The sequence below is a fragment of the Mesoplodon mirus genome, assembly GCF_964341445.2.
Source record: "Mesoplodon mirus genome assembly, chromosome: 5".
NCBI classification, from domain to species: Eukaryota; Metazoa; Chordata; class Mammalia; order Artiodactyla; family Ziphiidae; genus Mesoplodon; species Mesoplodon mirus.
The window spans coordinates 85,487,523-85,512,255 of NC_138980.1; the positions used below are offsets into that span (position 1 = coordinate 85,487,523).

Genomic DNA, 24,733 nt, shown 5'->3' on the forward strand with positions numbered 1-24,733 from the left:
TGACCTACTGAATGTAAATCTTGCCTATAATTTGCTGCTTATACCTGCAGTGTACTATGAGAATTACTAAGAAACATAAATGATACAACTAATCTATCACAATAGCCTAGAAACAGAGTTGACGAAACATTTTCTCATGTGTCCTTGAGGAATTTATAACTTTAGGGATGGGGAGATAATTTTGATTAAAAGAGAAAATCTATTGCAGAGAAGGAAGAAATAAATAAGTTGTGAAAAATGTTTTTAACATGGAGTTGGTAACAGGTTTTGCAGAAGAAAAGTTATAATTGAAACTTTTTGGTTTATATTTATTTAGCAGAAATAAAATGTGTTATGCATGATTTCTAGCAAACATGTACCATTCAGCAAGGCACTAGGAACATAAACAAGATATAGAAACAAATTATATGCAGAGGATTTATATTCCTGTGTCCTTAAATACTAGGTGAGTCAAGAATACAAGTACAAGTTTAACTAATTAGGGCAGAAGTTTCAGTGTAATGGTTAAGGATATGCTGCAGGAATGAGTAAGTCCTACAACCTCAGTGGTATAACGTGATAAAGGCTTATTTCTCACATAAAGTCTGCTGTGGTTCCAGGTAAATTTCCAAGACACTGTCTTTCCTGTGGTAGCTCAGCAATCAGGCTACTTTCATCTTGTGTCTCCATGATCAACATGCCAGAGAAAAAGAGAGCTGAGGACTCTTGCTTAGACAGTCCAATGTTTTGACCCAAAAGCAAATGAAATCACCTCCACTCATAACCCCTTGCCATAATTAATCATATGACCCTGCCCAACCTAAAGGAAGCTGAGAAGGCCACTTTCCAAGGTGTCTGGAAGAACAAAAGAACAGATATTCATGAACACTAGTAAAGCTTAAATGAACAGGCACCATCCCCTACTATTCTGCTTAATGACTACTTGCCCCTATTAATGATGTTATTATGCAAATGAAGTAAATAGAAATTAGTGGCAAAACACAAGGTCTAACTAGTTCAATTTGGAGGGAAGATCTGGAGAAGAGTCTGGATTAGAGAACCCAATGGATTAAGGGAATCTTGAATAATGAAGATATATTGAACTTTCACTGAGATAACTATGATCAGTGTAGATAAATCAAAAGTTCCTGAACCCATGTTATATCTCCTCTTTACCACTACCTTGACAGAACTCATTCATGAGTTGTTGACAAGCAAGGAAGCTTATGCTTGGAACACTCACTCAGCACCTTGCTTCCGCCAAGGACAATCTGGGCCACCCAGAGGGAAGGAGAAGCCATCACTTAAGAGTCATAAAAGGAAAGAGTAAACAGGACAAAATGAGAAGTTGAAATAGAGGATGACGTTACTTTGTACAAGCAAATTTTCGAGGGCAAGATGATTCACTATACCAAAAAAATGAAAATGAACAAGTTTATAGAATTTTGTCAACTGCATTACTTGCTGTCTGGGACCAGTTGCCTCTAGGCTCCAGCACAAATCTCTCTGGATGACATTTCAAGGAAAAAATTCAAATAATTTAGTTAACCGGACTTGGTTTGTGTTTGTTTGTTTTTGGACATATGGCTAGGAGTTCACCTCAGTTTGCGTAGCTGATAAAAAAGAGGGTTTGGGGTTTGTGTTGGGTATTTTCTGTGCTATGCTTGTAAATGTTGCATTTATGTGCTGGTAGCTTTTATGGTAGCTTTTCATTCAAGGTCATTTATTTATACTGACATCAGTAGCATTTTCGAGCTATGGGTGTATACAAAAAAAGGTTACAGATTACACCATTAAATTCCCTTCTAACTTCTAAGGCATAAATGTGTCCCTTTTAGGCTTGGTGTTTAATATCTTTTGCAAAGGCAGGAATTCCTTTTTTAAAAGCTCTTTCTTTAAAAGAAAAATCGCGATTTTCATAGAAGTGGGTTTTTTAAGTACAGAGGGCTATTTCGCTCATGTTCAGAAAGCCATTCATTGGCCCCAAGGAAAATTCTGTTATGGAAGGATTGACAAAACTTGACACGATGGAGAGCAACTTAGTGAAACATGAAAAATCATCACAGTCATAGTCCCACTGAAACACCTTTTTTTTATATTCAGTAGGGAAGTAGAAGTTACAGATTGATTCCTATCATATTCTGCCTCCTACCTCCTACCTCCTGCCTCCTGTTTTATAATTAAGAAATTTACTTGACTTTTAATAAGCCTCAATTCCCTTACCAGTGTATTAACACCAATGAATAAGATGTTCTCTGTGGCTGCTTACCGTAGCAAAAATCTAGGTAGCAAAATTCATGATGTGGGACCGTCAAAATAAGCATGTGGATTAGTTGCTAACATCCTCCCTTTCTTGTAGGTCAATATAAACTACCACGTCAAGATGAGACCCCTAGATTCTTAGCATGATAATCATGCTTATGGGATCTGGGGAGGCACGATGCTCTTGGGAAGTCTGGTGTCTTGCCTGAGTCTAGTAAATGACATCAAGGTTGGCCCAGGAAGAAGTAGAAGGAGAGTACTGGGAAGCCACCTGGACCCAAGGAAGGTTAAGGCCATTGGAACTTCAGAACATCTGATACTTTCAAGGAACTCTCAATCCTCTCCATCTTTCTGAACGCAACACTCAGACCTCAGACAGAGGTAACAACTGAGGCTCCTATAACATCCACTGTGCTTGGTATTTATTCCCTCATTCTACTTTTTTCCTTCTATTTACTATCATCAAACATGACTTTCCAAAGGCTTTCCTGCCCATTTATCCCCCAAACTAGATCATCTCCGAGGATATCTATAGGTCCTGCCACGCTAGGATTCAAAAAATTGTAAGACACGTAAGTCATCATCTGTTTATCCTTAAACCCATTCTGGAGGCTCAAGAAAGTTATGACTCTCAATTTAAAAACTGCTGTGACTAACAACTCCAAATCGCTTACTATATTCAGCAAGAGTTCATTAACAAGTAAACTCAAGGCCTGACAGGTTATTGCTTTTATACAAATGAGCTTATTAACCAGCACAGTTAACAATATATTTGGTAGGCACTGAGCATTTCCTTAAGGAACCTCCTAAATAACCTAATCATCGAAATTAATAGATTTCTATTGAACTGTTTACATGTTATTACTGGTAAATCTCATTAGTCAGTCAATGAACATGTTAAATTATCAAAACAAATAACCTGAACTAAACATAACAATTGTATGTTGCATAGACACTCTCTTCATTTTAACTGGGTACTTTCAGTTAATAAAAATATTTTCAATCCTATGTCTTGCTAATCTGTAACAAATCGCTTCTTTATTTTCTATACTGTATTTGCACATGGACAAAATGCCCTCCAGATACTCTTGGTTTTGCTTTATTATTCCTTAAAAAATACACTGACATTAACTTTGGCATTTTGTTACTTCATTCCTTCAGCCAACATTTATCAAGCACTTCTTTGGGCTGAGCACTGGGTATCTCTTCCCTGAACCGTAGTCACCTCCTCACTTGTTCAGCCACAGTAACCTTGAATCTTCCAAACTATTTTCCACACTGAAGCCTGAGGCTGAGGCTTCCCAAGGCTCTTAGGACAAGGCCAAAATGCTTCTTTTGGCCACAAGGCTCTTCATGGTCTGGCCTCTACCTGTCTTTCCAGCATCATTTAGAACCACATTTTCCCTCACTCTCTGTACTTCAATCACGACTGTGTTCTTTCAAATCCTCACGCTTGCCAGGTATTCTCCTATCCCCTGGTCTGTGAAGATGTTATCTGCTTTGCATCCAACACCCTTCCATTACCCTTCATGAATCAACTGCTAATCATCCTTCAAAATTCAGATCAAGTACCACCTCATTAGCAAACTCTCAGCTGACCTTTCTGAGTGGGTCAATTATCCCTAGTATGTGCTCTCAACATACCCTTTGTCTAAATGATCACATTTGTAATGCCAAATTTATTGCTGTGATAATTTAATGTCTGTCTCCCCTACTAGACTCAGAACTCCAGAAGTCAAAATCACCATTTTATCTCCATTTAAAAGTGTAACGATGGGCACAAGCAGCTCTCAACAAATATGTATTGAATTAATGAATAAACAATAAATATCAGGATATTTGAAATTTCTGTATGATTAAAGAAAACAAAAACAAAGCTCTGCACAAAATGGCAGACTGGGTATGGTGGAAATCTGTCACTTGTGGCAGCCCAAACACCTCCGGACACCCTCCATTGTAATAGTTCTCCATATTGTTGATCCTCACGTTTCTCAAGTTGAATCCAAAATCTCTATTTCCCAGAATCCCATTCTTTTAGCATGTAGACTTATAACTAGTTTCCATCAAACAGCTGTACCAACGAGAGACTTGGAAGGCAGATTTGAAGATAATGAGGCAGCAGGCTCTTCTGGCAAAAACAATTGCAGGGGCATTTGATATTCCACACCATACATAAGGGGTGCTCTGATACTGGATCCTGGCTTTGTTGGTGTTGAGGAACAGGTAGAGGCAGCAGTGGGATTTCTACAAGGCTGAGCTGAGAGGAGTTTGGGCATTTCTCTTAGCTGTGTTACTTCTGACCGTACAGCCTTCACTAAAGATGGTTTACTGACACTCTTAGAAACTGCATGAGCTAATTCCTTTCAGCTTCTGCTAGCTGGAATAGATTCTTTTGTCTAGCCAGAAACCCTAAACTGATACCCCTGAAGAAAATATTTGCAATGTGTCCATAGCAAACAAAAGATTTCCATAAAAAAAGCTCACACAAATCTAATTTATAAGCAACTCAAAAGAATTCACAGAAGCACACTGGCCAATAAACAAATGAAAACATGCTCAGCCTTATGTATGATCAGGGAAATACAAATTAAATAAGTCATGGAATATTGTTTTTTATCTATGAGACTGAGAAATACAAATAAAGATTAAAATATCCATCATAAAAAGGGATACAGAGAAATGGGTGCTTTCATTAATTATTTGGAAGGAGGGAGGGTGTATAGTCATATATTTAAGCATTCTCATTAAGGTACAAACAAGAAAGTTACACACTATCGTCAATATTATTTAAAATTGTTCTGGAAGTTCTAGACAATGTGATAAGACTAGAAAAATGAGTAAGAAGTATCAATGTTGGACACCAATAATTTTGATATGCTTCACTTGCATATGATATAATTTTCTACCTAGAAGAATCAGGACAATCAAGTATTCTAATTATTTAGTGAGGTAGCCATATATAAGGTAAAAAATGCAAAAACCAAAAATCAGCCTTTTTTATAATTCAGAAATAATTAGAAACTATAATGAAAAAATTCCATATCCAAAAGCAATGGAAGTCACTATAACACATAGAAAAGATTGTGAGAAAAATGTATACAAAGCCTCATGAAAAACAATCTATAAAAATGTAGACATTAAGAAGACATTAAGAAGAAAATTTAGATTTATAACACAAAGGCAAAGATATGCTTTTGGATATTTATTGTATCAAGGTTCATGTAACCAAAAAATAAAGGAAACAAATGTCCCTCTATAGGAAATACAATTGGCATTGTGATACAGCAATACAATGAATCCTCTCCAAAAGAAAACAAACAAAAAACAAAACAAAACAAACAAAAACCTGTTAAAAAGAATGAAATAGAAACTCAAAGAAACAGAGAGTAGAGTGGTGGTTACCAAGGGCTAGGGAGTGAGGAGTGGGGTAAAATAGGAGATGTTGGTCAAAAGGTACAAACTTCCAATCATGAGAGGAGTAAGTTTTATGGATCTATTGTACAACATGCTGACTATAACTAATAATAAGGTATTGTACACTTGAAAGTTGCTAAGTGAGTATGTCTAAATGTTCTCACCACAAAAAAGATATGGTAATTATGTGACTTGATGGAGGTGTTAGCTAATACTATAGTGGCAATCATTCTGCAATATATAAGTGTATCAAATCAATGCAGTGTACACCTTAAACTTACATAATGTTATATGTCAATTATATCTGAAGGGGGAAAAAAGAATAAGGTAGTTCTATAAGTACTGGCATGAAAACTCACCAGCCAAATTTTGGTTATTTTTTTTAAGATGTAGAACAAAATGTGATCCAGTTTTTTCTTTAAAAAATATGCTTGATTGTATATATAAAAAATACAGACACAGTTCCATAAAGATATTGTATCGGACACCTCTTGTGCACACCTTCAATCATCCCATCGCCTACAAGCTCTTCCTATAGCCCCTGCTGCTTCCACACAGGTTTTGACCAGCCTTACACAGGTACACATTAACCAGACCTCATTATAGTCCACATCAGGTACACCTAGGCTTCCTGCCCAAGGGTGAATTCTAAGTAGCATTTCCTATGGCTCCTTAGAATCTCAGGGAGCAAAGGGGACAAGAGAGAAACTTTCACTTTTTGCTTTGCACACTGTGTATGATTTAAATTTATTATCTTTTTAAAAAGCATTCACTTTTTTTAACATCTTTATAGGAGTATAATTGCTTTCCAATGCTGTGTTAGTTTCTGCTGTATCACAAAGTGAATCAGCTATATGCATACGTATATCCCCACATCCCCTCCCTCTTGCATCTCCCTCCCACCCTCCTTATGCCACCCCTCTAGGTGGTCGCAAAGCACCGAGCTTAAAAAGCATTCACTTTTGTAAATGATGAAAGTGTAGAGAATCAACAGGAAAATTACAACTTCAATAAAAGGTGTGAAAAATGGAAGAATCTAGCCAGATGGATGGCCAGGATGAACAGAAATTTTGTGGAGTTATTTATAAAGACTGAAAACACAAGAGTAGCAGGATTAGCAGGGATGATGAAGTTCAATTTTAAACATAGTGAGTTTGAGACAACAACATCCAGGTAATAATGCAGTAGTATGAAGAGTATTTTTCCATGATCTAGCCATATAAAAGAAGGACTTAGTGTATTTAATCATACATAGTCTAGCTGTTAATTCTGTTCAAACAAGATTTGGTCAAAATATGAGTTTTTAAGCAATAAGCAAAGTTAATTACATCATAAGATTTTTGAAGGTAAAATTTATAAAACTAAAAAATACAATTTGTTCTACTTTTACAATTCTGATCTTCTGGAAGGAGGTTTATCATTTAATTCTTAAGCATGACTGTCACTTGACATAGTATCTGAAACCACTGCACTATATTGTATGGGTTAAGTACAGCGAAGTTACTCTACTCAGTTGTTGAGGCAAGGCTTCCAAGGTTGGACTTCGAGTACTTATCCACTCAGTTTGACCCCAAACACCTATTCCCTTTACTCCAATTACCCAGATGTTATCATTCTCTATGTGTGCCATGAAGTGAAAAGTTCAAACTCACTGGATTAAAATAGTTACAATAAATAAATAAATAAATACATAAATATTATTTATTGTTTTATGAACCCACCCAAAATATTTTTCCATTAGTTTGAATAGCATATCAAAAATGTTATTTTGGAGGTTTCCCTGATGGCACAGTGGTTAAGAGTCCGCCTGCCAATGCAGGGGACACGGGTTCGTGCCCCGGTCCAGGAAGATCCCACATGCCGCGGAGCGGCTGGGCCCGTGAGCCATGGCCGCTGAGCCTGAGCGTCCGGAGCCTGTGCTCCTCAACGGGAGAGGCCACAACAGTGAGAGGCCCGCATACCGCAAAAAAAAAAAAAAAAAAAAAATGTTATTTCAGTACCAAATAAAATATGAGGCATATATCCCACCCCACACCTACTACTTTTTTATCTATTATTTTGTAGAAGAAAATATAAACATACATTTTTCCAACATAGTACTCCACAGGATCATGGGACAGGGACGATGGTATGCAAAAGATCCCCCTTGCTGGTCTTTCCTTTGTCACCCTTTGTTTCAGCTAAACTAAAATTAACTTTTCCTTTCCCATCTACTTAACAGTACCACCTTACTTTGGTGAGTCAAAGAAAAACTTATCATAATTAAAACTCACGTTGACATGACTAAATGCTGGGCATGTATTAAAGTCGTTTGGGCCAAAATAGTTCTTTGTAAATGGTGAAAAGAGTCAAGCATAGTTTTAGTCCTTCTGGCCCTACAAACTAGGCCATCACCACCACCTCCTTTCTAGATACCTAGCGAACTTCAAATTCTTTCTGATCCATCCCATCACAATAAATCCTCAAGACATTACCTAATAAACTCCTTTAAAACAAGATATAAACTTATGATAATCTCAATAACTATCTCTCCCAAGTATATATATTTTTTATAAGAGAAAAACCTTTAAAAATGTTTCAGGTATTAGTATCACGTTGATCAAGTATTCTAGGCAGGAGAAATCTTTTCAAATCCTCGAGTTTATACTAGTTAGGTAGCTAGCTGATCCATGCATTATTCCTACAACTGTCTATGTGTAGTTTAAGACTTGGAGAGTAAAAATACAACGTGATGGAAGAAGGAACCATTATTTTCTTCAAAGGGAAAATGAATTTGTGCCTAACTAGTTGAATTAGTTAGCCTCCTATCATTCCTGGTCTGGATACTTTTCCCCATGTCCCAAAGCCCCAATCCTAAAGTCAACAACATCACCCAGAATTGGACATTGGGTACTTTTTTAACATAGAAATAAAACAGTAAGTAGGACCACTAGTCACCATGTCTGCAAGAGAACTGAAAAACTAATATATACTTCCTTGCTCCACAGCTTGACCACCACTGGTTTCCAAAAAAGGATTATAAATATTCTATTTTTCACATTCAACAACCGTGAAAATCAAGATACACATTTAGTGCTATTTCTCTCTGAAATATACCACTCTTTACATAGAGCTGTGCATAGAGGAGTGAGACATATAAAGTTTCTGTCCTTGCACACAGGTTAGCAGAAGACAGAGATGAGGTTTTGACTCATGGCCATTGAACAGCAATTGTCAAGGGTGACTGAGAAATCAAAAAAGACAGGCGAACAGCTAAATTTACTAACTCAAATCCTAACCCAATTTGTATTCAACCTAGATAGAATATTTTTCAAGAAAAAAAGGTAATATATCATACAAACTGTTCAAATACCAAGTTTAGGATTGTAAGTTCTGTTTCCCCTATAACTGTGAACTGCCTTCAGTAGTCTTTACATTGAGGGAGACAGGGAGATGCTTGACTTTCCACGACTTGGGCTTCTACAGGGTGAGTGAGTCCTCCATTCCACATCCCTCCACCCAGAAGAAACAGTCAGAGTAACAATTTTACTCCAGCCCCTTACTGCTTCCTCCATATGAGGAGCTTTCCACACAAGGAGGTCACAAGATCTAGACTTGGAAATGAGGAGAAAAGTAGAAGGAGACACATTTTGCCTTTGGATCCAAGCTGCATGTTCCCGTCCAATTTGAACTCTAATAAAGTTGCTGTTCTTTCACTCTCACTTGGATAAGAGATGAATAATTATGTTCTCCAACACACTTCCAAACTGGAGTAAATAAAAGATAATCCAAGCTTTCAGTTTTACACTTTTGATTCACCAATCATTACAATTTTTTTTTGAAGAAACACCTTCTAAAGATCATCAAATATATATATATATTTTTTTGTGGTATGCGGGCCTCTCACTGTTGTGGCCTCTCCCGTTGCAGAGCACAGGCTCCGGACGCGCAGGCTCAGTGGCTGTGGCTCACGGGCCTAGCCGCTCCGCAGCATGTGGGATCTTCCCGGACCGGGGCACGAACCCGTGTCCCCTGCATCGGCAGGCAGACTCTCAACCACTGCGCCACCAGGGAAGCCCAAGATCATCAAATATTTTAAGCTATAAAAATAAGTCCAGAGTTCCCAATTCTCTGACCAAACTTATTCAAGATGCAAGAAAATCTGCTCTGCTAGGAGGCTGCCCTCCTCTAAGCTCAGCGATGATGCAAAACACATCTGCGGTCACTAAAACCACTTTTAAATTGAACTGCCTGATGTTTGTAAAGAGCAATGCCTTTAAAATGTCATAAGAGCTATAAAAAAAAAAAAAACTGGAGAAAACTGTTTATTCCAAACAAATATTTTCACTTTGTCTACAGCAAAGGTTTCTGTTTAATTCAAAGACCCTGAATTAGAACAGCGTATAGGCCAAGGTTACCTCTCATGTAATAAAATGTTAGACTGAAAAAAAGAGGGTAACCAGGGAACTTCATGTGAACTTTGATTCCATAAATCAGTCACCGGATTCAACAACCTCACTGCAGTTTAGTGGAAACTAAAGGCAGGTAATCTCCTAAAACCAAAAATAAGAAATAAGGGGAAAAGCATGTCAAGTCTCAAGGCCCCCAACACCCTCCCCATCACCCCCGGCCCTCCCCACCACCGCCCCTTCTTTCCCACCACCATCCTAACCCTCACACTGAGACCCTCTCTTCCTCCTATTTAGCCTCAGACTCCACTCAGGCACACAAAGGGAATTCTTCACAGGATTTACCCCTCTGCTTTCTCTTTCTTTCAGATCATTTAGTTGACCTAAAATTCACAGTTGGTGAGAATGTTTGAAAAACTTCTTATCAGGTAAAGTACTACTAACCTAATCCTGGGTAATAATAAAACATTTTTAATATCAGGCTGATTTAACACAGTAAATGGTCTGCATATTGAAAGAATGAATGAGCAATTCTCTCTGAATTAAAATAGGCAAGCATTTATCCCCAAGGTTCTTGTAATAAAAGCAAAGTATTAACTAATATGAAAGGTTGTCTGTAGTCGTCTCATTTCTTTTCCAAGATGCACCATTAAAGAAATATCATATTATCACTTATATGTGGAATCTAAGAAAAAGAAATGATACAAATGAACTTATTTACAAAGCAGAAATAGACTCACAGACATAGAAAATAAACTTATGGTTACCAGAAGGGAAAGGTGGGGGGAAGTGGGGGAGGGATAAATTAGGAATTTGGGAATAACATAATATACACACTACTATACATAAAATAAACAACAAGGACCTACTGTACAGCACGGGAAACTATACTTAATATTTTGTAATAACCTATTCTTTTTCAGATTCTTTTCCCATATAGCTTACCACAAAATATATCACAAGATCTTCCCTGCAGTTGCCAATTTTTTAAATATATAAAATCTTAGTTTTACCATCAACTGTTGATTAGAATAAACTTCTCTACTTCAGCAACTAATCTGCAAAATGGGGATAGACCTGGTCTAGGTGATGCATTTCAGGTGCATGTATAAGGACAAATATAAAACTAAAAGCCTTAATTCTTCCTACTGCAAATAAGAGAAGAAATTTCCTTTCCCTCCTTTTCTCTCTGAGCATTTAATTTAGAAAACTTGTTATTCTAAGTACTTTCTTCTCTGTTTGAAGTGTATACAAATCCTCTTGAAAACTAGATAGGCTTTTCATCAGCTTTGTGACCTAGGAATATCTTTCTCTAGGACCTGGGAGCCATCTCTTTGAAATGCACACATCAAGAGAGATAGCGCCCCTATACCCCAGTTTCAGTGAGAGAGTAGAAGTCTAATTTTGGTGGGCCTCTTGCTCCAGGTGCAAAACTATCTCCTGTAATAAAGATACGAGAAGTTTGGTTTTCCTCTGGATAAAGCTAATTAGCTAATACAGATGGTCACCTCAATTACCAGGTGAAGTAAGGATGATCTATGTGTGACAAGTGGCAGTGTCAAGTCCTCTTACTTGAGGACTAGTTATAGTTTATCTTGAAAAAATGCACATAGTGGGTTGTCTTTGCTTGACTACAAAAAGGGTGAGATTTCTTTCTGCCCTTTCTAATCTGTTAGTGGATTACCTGTGATATGTCTCACATTCTGGTTTAATGAAAGTGTTTCTTTCTCTACAACCTTTGTGGAAAGGATTTCCAGGTTGGGAGAAGATTTTGGTTTAAATTCTGTTTCCCCAACACATGGAAAGAGCCATGAACAAACCCTCCAAGTGGCATATGGTTATGGCCAGTGTGGGGTCCCAAAAAGAGTGAAATAATACACATGAGCAACTGAATTGACCATTGTGGCTTCACTGCCTCATTTGAATAATTAACCCAACCAAATATTAGATGCATGTTCAATACTCAGTAAAGTCCTATTGATTGTTGAGACATGCTATTTTAAGAGTGCCCCTATTCCTAAATTTACTGGCTTTTGTTTTATTTAGCTCTAATTAACTAGTCATCCCCTATAATTGCTCTCCATTAATTTCATATGTCTATCCTTAATGGAGGTCATAAACTAGTTAGGTCATAAATATTGACTAATACAAATTCACAGAAGTATTTCATTTACCTCCACTATGTTTGAAAAGGATTTGAACTTGAATGCCTTTAGGTTTATGACCCCTGCTCTAGAACATCCTCCTCCTCCTTATGGTCAAGATATTAGCTAATACTGCTTATGCCTGCTTTGTAATGGGCATTCTTAGTAATTCTCCTGCATTAATTTCCTTAATTCTCACAACTACCCTTGGATAGATCATATTAAAACCTCCAATTTACAGAGGAGTTGCTGAGGCACAGAAAAGTTAGAACTTAAGGTCATAAAATTTGTAGACTATGGAGCCAGAATTCAAACCCTATCTGACTATCTGGCTCTGAACCAATGACTTCAACAATTCCATAATGCTCCTCGTGAACAAAAACACGAACTTTATCATGCCACCAAAGGGATGCACAATTTTCCTAATTGCTTCTGTTTATCTAAGTCTGATTCTGTTCCTATAAGGTAAACTGGCACAGAGTTCCCCTTTAGTATATTTCTGGTTTCTAAACACTAACATAGGCTCAGATTTTGAGCCCTTAGGATACTCATTGCAGTCCTGGAAGTGATGAAGGAAGTACAAAGTCAGAGAAGCCTGTGAATAACTGTCCTGCACTTTAGCATCCTATTGCCCAGATATAAATTTCTTATGCAGCCACTGAGATCCCACACTGGTTTAGAACAACAGAATGATCACCTATCTAGTGCAGTTAAAAAAGATCTGATATTTTATTCATAATGTTTCAAAGGGTAAAATAATAAATCTCCATTGCATGGTAGCACTTCTCTCTAACAATCTCTTTACCAAAATACTCAGGAAGATCCTGGAGGTTAAACCAAATGGTCACTAGGGACTGAGTGTTAACATCCATGAAGGGCAGAGTGAAGAGATGGGGCATGAAGAGAAATGTTACAACTGATACAACAGCTGTAAGCCAGGACTCATCGAGAACTCTCACCACCCTGAAAGGGGGGAGTAGAAAAACTCCAAAACAGAAGACTATAAAGAGAGCTTTTCTCTGGGAAAGAAAAAGCAAGACCTTTGTGGGAAAGCCCAAGCCTGTACCTCTCATGGGTTTAGAACCAAAACATACAGTTCCTTAGAGGTGCGGAAAACTCTGGAGCTAAAAATCTAATGTAAACCTGGCACTACCCCTGAGGTGTTTGTCAGAAGCAAACGTAGGGCCATTCTGGAGTGAAGCTCTCAAAATCCAAGCCACAAGGAATTTTCACAGAAAAAAACAATCCACGCTAAAAATAATCTCACATTTTAAAATTATAAAGCTCATAAGGAAACAATTTCCCAAGACACATGAAACTTGACACTAAGCATTAAAAATCTTTGGAGACAATTATCACTATATAAAAAAATTATTTTAAAATCTGATCTCTTTGATGAAAGTTTAAAAAAATGCCTAAAGGAAAAAAGTTGGAGTATCCCTCCCTATGTTATCCTTACCCAACCCTAGAACTAATTCAAGTTGAACTTGAAGTTAATTCATTATTACTTAGAAATGTCTGACTCTAATCAAAGTAGGGTGTTCAGTTTCAGTTGGCACTTAGGTCAACACGATATGAAATGGAAAGTCATAAATGTTAGGACAGAGAAAATCCCCTTTGTCTTTTTCTCTGAGAAAGTTGGCATAGAATTATTTTATTTCTAATATTACTCTTTTGTTGAAGTCTTCTCAGCTTAGGCACTAAAATTTGCCATTCTTAGAAATATTTATATAAAAGTCCATGCTGTGCTTACCTTTATGTTCACTCAGTAAATACTCAGTGAAAGTTTACTGTGTATTTGTTCTAGATGCTGTAGATTGGCTGCTCAAGTTGGAGGGCAAGACTGAAAATAATTATTAGGAGTTAAACTCAGCAAAGAAATAACACCCAAGGTCAAGTCTATCACTAAATTCTTCAAGGGGTGAGTATATACAGGGAAGAGCAGAGTCCTGAGGCATAAGGCAGTGATTAAAGTTCAGGAGCAGTAGGAAAAATCTAAGCTGAAGAGAAAGAGTCACATTTCAAAGAGGAAAATGAACATAAGTTATTGAGAGATTCAAGAAAGTACAAAATTCAATGTCAGAACAACGGGAAACCAGGGCCATTGAACTTGGTGATTGGGAAATCACTGGAGATACTCATTAAACAGCAAAAATTAAGACCTTTACAAACAGGAAAAAAATGAGTGGTAAGGAAATGGCAACAATTAGTAGAAAGCATTCATTCCAGAAATTCAGCAGTAAATAAAGATGATGACAGCTGTAGGGACAGCAACAGCTTATAAAGGAAGGAACGGAGTAAAATTAAATCAGTAAAAACTGATGACACTAATTCAAGAGGAGGTAACTAAAGTTACTTCCTTCAGGTATTAGAGTCAAAGATGGAGGTAGAGTACAGATGAACTGGTTTGCAAGACAGAAACAGAGACACAGATGTAGAGAACAAATGTATGGACCCCAAGGGGGGAAAGCAGGGTGGGAGGGGGTGGGATGAATTGGGAGATTGGGATTGACATGTATACACTAATATGTATAAAACAGATAACTAATAAGCACTTGCTGTATAGCACAGGGAACTCTACTTCACTTTGCTGTACAGTACAAACTAACACAACATTGTAAAAAAACTATACCCCAATTAAAAAAAAAAAAAGATGGAGGTAGAGGATTAACACTGAGGAAAAGAGACAGCTCTTCACTGGGCAAGCTCTCACAGATGTTAAGACATCATATGAAGCAAAACAGAAGCTCCTGTGAGAGGGGCTCAATCAGCACTGCAGTTCATATTCCTCTGTGGTGGAGGAGGGGATGAGGGGAAAGCTGTGGGGAGACCGTAAGGCTCCACGGAAGGGAGACAACAATCTGTGCGGTAGACCACAAATGGAGGACCTTGGCTGTCCCTGAGATACTTATGAATGAATGAACGAATGAATAAATAAATAAATAAAACTAAAGTAAAAAATAAAGCACCACTAAGAGGGAGTGACTCAGGTCCACTAAATTGGCTAGCAGGGTGCTCTCCCAAAATTAACTTTAGCAACTGAAAATGAGGCCTCTCATTATTTACAAAGCAAGAAAAGCTAACACAGAGCTAAGTCAGCTGGAGCTACTCCCACGCAAACAAACAAATAATCAAACACACAAACAAAAAAACAAGAAAAATATTTCTAAAAAGCAATTATATAACACTTCAGTAAATAAAATATTTCTTTTCTGTATATTCTTTGGAAAGTATTATCATAAGCAGTTTTACCTTTTCTTTTGCACAGAAGAAAGACCCTTAGCTAAAAACACTTCTACAAAATTTGGATGTCAGTTTAAAGGTGAGGAAGAGGGAGCACGAGAGTATGTGCTTGGGTAAGAAAACTAAACCTACAAGAATGACATGAGGCCCAAGGAGAGGCACTTCACACATGGCCCTGAGTGAGAGCAAAACTCAGAGTCTATTAGCACCGAGGATTCACTTGCAATAATTAGTAGAACATGCAAAGGGTCATCAATGATTAAAATAATGATTTTTCGTAGAACAATTATGATGAAGCTCGTTGTGTGTAAATATGACTATAATGCAGACTTAAAAAACTAAAGTATATCAAATCTTTATCCCTGCTCATTTTTAAAAATTCTAACTCAGGCTAATTTTTCCTACACACTGAGTCATTTCTGAGCCATTAGTTGCAAATGTCAAGTCTTTTAACATAGACAAAAGAACCCTGTCTGTTACTGATATCTAGACAATATTATTTTGTGCCAGGGCACGTATGTTTATTTGTTTGATTTGTTTCATTTTGTTGCGGTTGTTTTGAAATACAAAGGCAGGTTTTTCAAGAAATACTCAGCGGAGAACAAACCAATGCTTCCTAAAAACAACAAAAACCTGGGTTGCTCTCTACAGGCAGTGACTTATTTATTTTATCCACACTTGCCAGCTTGAAGCTGAATATTTTATATCCACCTGCTCAGGTGAAAAATCAGCAACACTTATTCCATTGAGACTCAGAGATAAAAAGCAATTTGATAAGTTTACCATATACTAAATCACCAGCTTTTAGCTCTGTTTGGTATTATTTTGAAAAGTCTGATATGCTTGTTAGCAAAGCACAACACAAATTCAACAATGCCCCAGATTGTCTTTATGATTTTTTGTTCTCTATTTATTTATTTAATGGCTTTTTATAACTGTGCCCATTCTTGAAGCTTTGAGGCACACATAGATATGTATGTATACGCACACACACAAATTTTCAGCAAATAACTGCAATGACATCAAAGAGAAAAATTAACAGGATTAAAAAAAAAGCATTCTTGCATTACCTTTCCATCTATATAGGCTCTATAGAAAAAGCAGTATTTCAAGCTCAACTGGAATCCCATGGACACAGCCTTAGGATACTATTATTGCATAAAAAAGACAGGTCATCTCTAAAAAGATGGAAACATAGACTCAAGGATTCCCTCTTCTGCGAAAACTTCCCTAACCACATTGCAAAAACTAACCATTAGAACTTGCATAATTACCAAGGATAATCTCCTTTGCGGAGACTCTTTTTTTAGTTTAACAATCCTTGGCATTTCATTTAAGTTTCTATAAGTCATTAAAATACTAATTTTTATCTTGGTTTTACTGTTACTACTAGTACAGAAATTCTAGGAAATATTAAAAGGTCATTTTTGCTATTTTTCCCTGTGTAGGGGTCCCCAAGACCACACCCAGCTTCAAAGATTCACTAGGAAGTTTCACAGGACTCAGCATACAGCTGTGTTCATGACTAATGCTTATTAAAGCAAAAGGTTACAAAACAAAACCAGCAAAGGGAAAAAGCCCATGTAACAAAGTCCAAAGGAAACCAGGTACGATTTTCTAAGAGTTCTGTCCCAGTGGAGTCGTACAGGACTTAATTCCACTAGCATCAAATTATGACAACACATATGCAGTGTTGTCCACCAGAGAAGCTCGTGAGACTCCATGCCCAAGGCTTTATGGGAGACTGGTGGCACGCTCCCAGAAGTAAAGCAGGTGTTCCGCATAAACCATACTGTTTGCACAAACAGACTGGGCACAGACAGCCACTCTTTTATTAGGTAGGGAATAATGGGAACATTCCAGAAATCCAAGTTCCCAAATACCAGCCAAGAGACAACCCTGTAAACAGCCCTTTCTAAGGACTGTAGCCTCAGGCCTGCTATGTTAACGCTTTTCTGCCCATACCCTTAGAGATGGGATGGCCACAGTTTTGTGTCTAAAGCTGGAACCCTGCGGAAAACTTCAAGCTTTGAGGTGGCGGGGCGGGGGGAGATGTAGATTCATGGAAGAGTATTAAACTAGATTTTCTTTGAGGAAGAAGAGATGACAGTGTTGAATGAAAAAGGAACAACAGCCCAGTGTGTCTTTTCTGAGATGAAGAAAAAAATGAGGATGGCCTTTTAGCAAGTAGCAGGGTCCAATGTTCATCTCCAACACAGGATTGAGTATGGTAGCATTTTTCTTTAGGGCAGGTGATACATACGGATACCTTGCAATCTAATATTAAGGGCTTAACTTTAAAAACCAAATCAAAAGAAACTTGAGCATATTCTTGGCAAAAAAGAGCAGAAATACCTCATGCTCTTGTGGACTTGAAATTCAAAGACCCAAGTGACAGACTTGATATACTGAAGACCCATGTCCAGGTTTTCTGAGTTGTATTGTGTTTCTGGGGTTCTTATATGACTCCCAGGAAAAGTATCCTCCCTTCATACCATCAACCCCACCAAAACATTTTTTAAAAAATTTTGTTCTACCAAAGGAGATTCAAAGAGAATCTTTGAATTCCTTTTCTTTGAGAACCTTTTCTTTTAAAAGAAAAGGAAATTGATATTGGCCTTCTAGCCAGAGTTAATTTTTATATGAATTTAAGAAATACAATTATGTGATTCTCTTTGAATTTCCTTCAGTAGAACAAAATCATTCCAGTTAAACATGTAATTACATGGAAACTTCATGAGGAAGTACTACCAACTTATTTACTGATGAAGAAACAGGCTTAGAAAGATTGAGCAACTTGCTTGAGTTCCTAGAACTAGGTATTAGTAGATCCAGAGCTCAACCCCATTCTTGATGCCTTCAGAAGCTATTCATGTGACAACAATACTACAGTACAGTATACTTTTTTTTAACATACACCCTAAGAGAATTTAGAAAAAATGGGCATGCCTCATACATACATTTAAGATGACATCTATTTTTCACTACAATTCAAGTAATTATAAGGGATGAAATGCTCTATGTATTATATTGACACCATATATATGATTGTATTATTCTTTAAAATATACCCAGTGGAATATAAATGTGACTGCAATTTGATCATCATCCATTTGAAGAATTAATAAATACTTTTTTAACAGTTGGAAGTTTTGAATCACTCCTCTTTTTCTTTGACATGTAGTCCATTCAACGTCACCAACAGAATTTTATCCTAACCTAATAATTTTTATGCTTAAACATCTTTCATGGATCATTTTATCCTACTCCATAATAAAAATATAAGGTTCTAGTGATGGATAGTTGTTACCACCATGGAATGCTAGGAAGTAAAAAAAAATATTTTTCCTGAATGGCCAGTTTGTTGTTTAGTAGACTTTTCTCAGATAAAACTGTTGCTTTTTTAAGGAAACATTACCATTACACTCACTTTCTCAGCACCAATGCCAAGATTTCAAATCATCCTTTTGCTTGAAAGCCTAAGGGTTTCTGCACCCAAAACAAAGCAACACTTTAAGGTTGCAGTGGGTGAGAGGTTTATGTTTCTCTACAGTGAAAGAAAAGGCTATTGTGAAATGCACACAAGATGAGAGGCCACAGCCCCATGCACACACCTTGACCGCAATCACACCACTTTAGGGCAGAACAACTGAAGAATAAAATACAAAATAGAGTTGAGAAGTTAACAGTGAATTGTCTTAAAATAATCTGAGGGCCCAAATGCCCCCGGGGAAATCTTCACAACCCTCTGGGAGTACATGTACCCTTGTTTGAAGAAACATCCTACCTATATGCTAGCTTTTAATATTGAGATATTACGTTGTGGTTCTTGGGCTAATTATATTTCCTCCACCTTGAGTGTAAAATGGTTCAGGCAGAAGTTGTCTTCTTGATCTTCTTTAGCAACGTCCTATAGTACCTAACATGGCATTTACTACGTAGTACATGCTAATTAAATATTTGTTGGATGAATAAATGAATGCTATTACAAAGTAAACAAAATGTAGTTGAATGCATACATTAATGAGTTAAAGCAGATTACAAATAGTATTTTTAATAGGATCGCACTTTGGTCAAAAGAAGTATGTACGAATATGTATACATCTGTATTGGCAGATATTTCTAGGTGGCTGAATTTTTGGCCACTTTTTTTTGGTAATCTCTATTTTCTGGTTTATCTACAACCGACTTACTTAAGCTTTATAACATTTCATAAAATGCACAAACAAACAGAACAATAAGTAGAAAAGATAGAACATCTGTTTAGGGAGTAATGTTCTGGAAATGGATGCACGCTGTACTCAGCCCCAACAAAGGAAAACTGTTGCTTAACAAAGAATATTATGTCCTCTCTCCCTGATTTTCAGACAAACCATCATGGTCTTGAGAGGGGTCTGGGCATTTAGTTAAATGACAACCTACACTCAAACGCACAGAAACTCTGGCAAGCATTTTACCCATGTTCAAGAAGTAGCTTTTTTAAAGAACAGCTGCCTTATTGGTTAAACCACTGAGGAAATTTGTATTTCTCAGATTAAAAAATCCAGTAAATTTTCCAAAACCACTTGGCTCTAACAAGGGAAACACTTTAAGTGAGAAATGCTCCTAGCATATTGATCAGGAAAGAAAATGGATTTATCATTAGATGCACAAAGACCAAACATTCTCAATTTCACATTACTGTATTCTTTATAATAATGTGAATTTGTTAAACATATAACTAAACACTATTTACTGTTGATAAGTTTGAAGGATTTTTCATATAAATAAATTCACAAGTCAAAAAAATTTAATTGAATCAATAATTGTCACGTATTAAGGTAAATATGACATTAATATTTATCTCTTTTCAAACTACTTCTGAATTTACATTATTTTAGACATTTAGGAAATTAACAGCTAAAAATATTCTGTCATAGCTCAAAATTGATTGTTTTTTTTGTTGCTCCCATTGTTTTATTATTTTCCAGTTTGAGCAGATAGATTCTGCAACAAACTGAATGTTTATGACCGCCCAAAATTCATATGTTGAAACTTAACCCTCAGTGTTATTATAACAAGGAATACGACATCTTCTAACCTCCCCTCAATTCACAAAGAAATAGAACATCAAAATAGGAAAATAAAGCATAAGGAATGAAAACTACAGAAGGGTGTCATTACATGTCAAATCTTTCTAAACTTTCAACCAAAATTTCTACTAGATACATCACAGGTAGGACTATGGAAGAAGGGCTGAATCACATCCTCCCTCATGTCCTGGAGAAAGAAGACTGAGAAGCCCAGGAGGTGAGTGAACAAGACCCTAGAATGAACATACTACTGCTCCTACAAGGACAGGGGAAGCAGCTGAGATGAAAAACATAACTAGAGTTTGTCAGAAGCCACAGAAGACCTTCCTGGCCTTAGGGCTGAACTGAGAGAGGCATCTGAGCCACACCATCTCCTGGCGTATAGGTGACTACATGTTCCTAACTGCTGGTTGCCAAAGTAAACATGAAGACAAACTCTTCTAGACAGAGAAAGGCTCTCCACTGCAACTCCATCTGAGTACTTTTGAGACAGGCCTGGGACCTGGGACCCTTTGCTGCAGTGCTGTAATGCTTGCACTCAGACACACCTCTCCTCAAGCCACAAAATACAAAGAAACTGCATGGGACTAAAAATACCTGCATCCATGCACAGTTGGGGCAAATTCTGGACCAAAAGATACAAAGACAAAAAACCCAACTGCCGTTTCTGAAGAGCCGGGAGCAAAAACAACTGGGTGTCAGGATCAAAAGCAGGGTACTGCTCATGCCTCCCTGCACTCAACATCTCCTAAGGGGTGGGCAAACTACCTAAGCCACCACTCTGGCCTGACCCCTGGACACTCCCCTACTCTCACCCCAAATAAGCAATGAGCTCGCCCCACCTTGGGGAGCAAGCAAGGGAACCTGTTACTTGTTTTCGCTCCCTCCTGCAGGCGGCGCAGGGGTCCCAATAAAGCCTTGCCTGAATTTCTTGTCTGGCCTCGAGTCAATTTCTATTGATTGGGGAAAGCCAAGAACCCTGGTCGGTATCACTTTGATCAATGCCTTATCTCCCTGCATCCCACCACCACACAGGAACCTTGGCTTCTGGATTTCTGATCTAGAAAATTAATTGACAATGTGAAATTTCATCTTCATTTTCATCTAGGCATGCAGTACACAGAATTGGACATGGATTTCTTACCAAACTCACTTCATCTGCCACTATGAACAAATGTAGACTTCTTTCTGTAAGGATAAATAAAGAAATAAAAAAATCTTAAGTTATGTGAAGCAGTTCAAATGAGAGATGACTCTGCAGAATCAGAATTAATAATTTCCTGATTAATAAACTCAAGAAACTACTAATTCAGTATAATAACATATTTTTATTGCTTATCCATATAGCACGGGGAACTCTGGTCAATATTATGTAACAACCTAAATGGGAAAAGAATTTGAAAAAGAATACATACATGTATATGTATAACTGAATCATTTTACTGTACACCTGAAACTAACACAACACTGTTAATCAACTATACTCTGATATAAAATAAAAAGTTAAAAATAAATAAATAATAAAATTAGAATTTAAAAAAACATATTTTTTAAATGTTTTGAGTTTTCAACAAGTTTCAAGAGAACATCCATGAAACTAGATCAGATAGTCAACACAAGAAATATACATATATCTGAAATCACGTAAAACTGTACATAAATGGAAAATTTTAGTGGAAAATTTAAGACTGCATGAAAGCAAAAAATATATAATTAGCTACCATAAAAACAGCAAATTAGTGAGGTAGGAAACAAGTTCAAAGTTTTCTTAAAAGATGAGAACAAAATAATGAAAGAAAAATAAGAGTTATGGAGAATAAATTTGCTAAGAGAAAAATCTTAAAAGTTTTCACCACACACACACAAAGTTGTAACTATGTGCGGTGATGGATGTGTTAACTAACTTATTGTGGTAATCATTTAACAATATATATGTATTTCAAATCATCAAGTTTACAAATTAAATTCACACAATGTTATATGTCAACTTTATCTCAATAAACCTACAAAAAATAACAACAAAAGACTACCTGTTAATCCATCGTTTAACTATATTGTAGTTTATTTTACTTTCTTCCTTTTTTCAGGAGATTTTACATTTTTTCAGACTCTCACTATTGCTAATAATTCTGTAATAAATAATCTTGTATATAAATCTCTGTATGTACCTCTGATTATTTTATTATGGTAAATTCCTGCCTGAGTCAGAAAAACATTTTAATTAATTTAAAATTTAAAAAATGTTTTCCAGAAACACGAACTTTTTATGTTTAATCTTTGTGAATAATTTTATGTGTGTGAGATGTATATACATTATATATATATATATATATATATATATATATATATATGGGTATCTAGTTGGGTGGGCTTGCTGGCTGAGTTCCATGTTTAAGAGGGGCTCTGGGTAGGCTCCCTGGTCAGGCAGGACTGCTGACTTTGTTCTGCAGTCAGGTGGGGCCACTGGCTGGACGCCGCAATCATCCCTGGTTGGACCAGGCTGCCTACTGTGTTCACCGGTACGGTGGTACCACTGGTTGCACTCTGTGATTGGGCAGGGCTATGAACTGGGCCCCACAATCCCTCCTGATCAGGTGGGTTACCAGGCTGTGTTTCCTGACCAAATGGTGCTGCAGATGCAGGTGGGCCCACAGGCAGGACACTGTGGTCAGACAGGACCTCAGGTTGTGCTGTGCAATCAGGTGAGGCTACAGGCTGTGTCCTGAAGTTGGACAGGGCCACAGACTGGGCTTAGAGATGCTATAGGCCACTGGTTGTGCTCCGCTGTTGGGCATTGTCGCTGGCCTGGCTCGCTGGTCAGAAGGTCCTCCAGCAGTATCTCGCTGTTGGGTATATACCACAGCCATTATAGCCCATTGACTGGGGATCAAATCTGACAGAACTGCCAGCTGAACAAACTGACCAGATGGAGCCACTGACTCGGCTCTGCAAATGGGTAGAGACACTGGCTGGGATTTCTGCTCAGGCATGACTATAAGCAGGAATGTGTTCAGCCAAGATTTGAGTGCTGGTTGTTGTAAGCCCTGCCCCCCTTCTCTGTCTATTTCTGATCCCCAAGAGGAGAACCCCATAGGTTTTTCTGGTGATCCTCTTGACGCGAAACCAGAGTGAGCCTTCTGGGATGCATCTCTCAACACTGGAGAAGCTGGATGTTCACCTTGGGCTCTCTTTTCCAACTGGAGAAACTGTAGACCTTGGGCGGGGGGAGTGCACTGCGCAGGTCTGGGGGAGGGACAGTGCAGTCAGAGTGTAGCCTCCACTGATCCTTTCAATGTGGCCCTTTTGGTCTCTGGCCCAGGGGGTGCTTCAGCCTCACTCCCAGGTTCTGGGATTTTCACAGTGGTGTCTGTGGATAGCTTGTTGCTCATCTTGTGAGGAGAAGTGAAATCACAACCTATGTCACAATCTGGATGATGTCATCTCGAGACCTTAGGTAGTCATTTAAAATAATGTTTTTGAATTATATTTATGACATTTGAAAATGCCACCATATAATGTTAAATGGGAAAGATTTTTAAACTGAAAAAATTGACGCGGAAATGCACTAAAATGTTAGCAGCACTTATCTCCGGATATTGAATTTGAGGTGTTTTTTATCTTCTTATACTAGTCACTCTGTGCTTTTCAAATTTTCCATGAAATTTGAAAAGAACTTTTTTATAATCCAAATAATTTATATACATATAAAATTTGTATAAGCATAAAATGTCTTTTCAACACAGAGCAATTTCTGATTGTGTCTGTCATATTCAAAATTTCTCTCATAGAGCATCTTTAAAATATTAAATGCTCTTTTTTCCCTATACCTATAGGTAGAACATATTGTATATCTGTAAATATTTTGTGCTCTTTTTATAAATACTCGGTAAGCTCTAAGAATAAAATAGTGTTTGAGCTGCATGATTCATCTTAAAGGACAAAGAAAAGTATCTTAAAAGTTTAGGTACACTGAAGGGTATGTAGTGGACAAGGATTACATCATGCTATGAATCTGGTGAGTTGAACATGGGATAAATTACAGAATTTTCTTTCTGCACAAAGCAATTTTTCCCAAACCTAGCTTTTATTAATGTTCATTCTGTTCTTATTTTCTGTTCACTTAATGGTAAATTACCAGGTTATCTGAAAGCAATAATAAACTAACTTCTCTTTTGATTCTTCTTAAGGCAAGTTATTTTAAATTACAGTTGGAAAATAAATGGAAAAGAAT

General features: G+C 37.2%; 1 protein-coding gene across 17 annotated transcripts in view; it reads right to left on the minus strand.

The window, feature by feature from the left end:
* The window catches only part of LOC309804101 (zinc finger protein 226-like), a 439,178-nt gene that overhangs the window by 226,721 nt on the left and 187,724 nt on the right, over nucleotides 1-24,733 (minus strand). For 16 of the 17 annotated variants that reach the window (XR_014294058.1, XR_014294060.1, XR_014294061.1 and 13 more), the window contains one exon: nucleotides 21,647-21,690. The exons of the other annotated variant lie outside the window; for it this stretch is intronic. The gene's annotated coding sequence lies outside the window, so the exon portion shown is untranslated. The remainder of the gene's footprint in view (nucleotides 1-21,646; nucleotides 21,691-24,733) is intronic. 17 annotated transcript variants of the gene reach the window in all.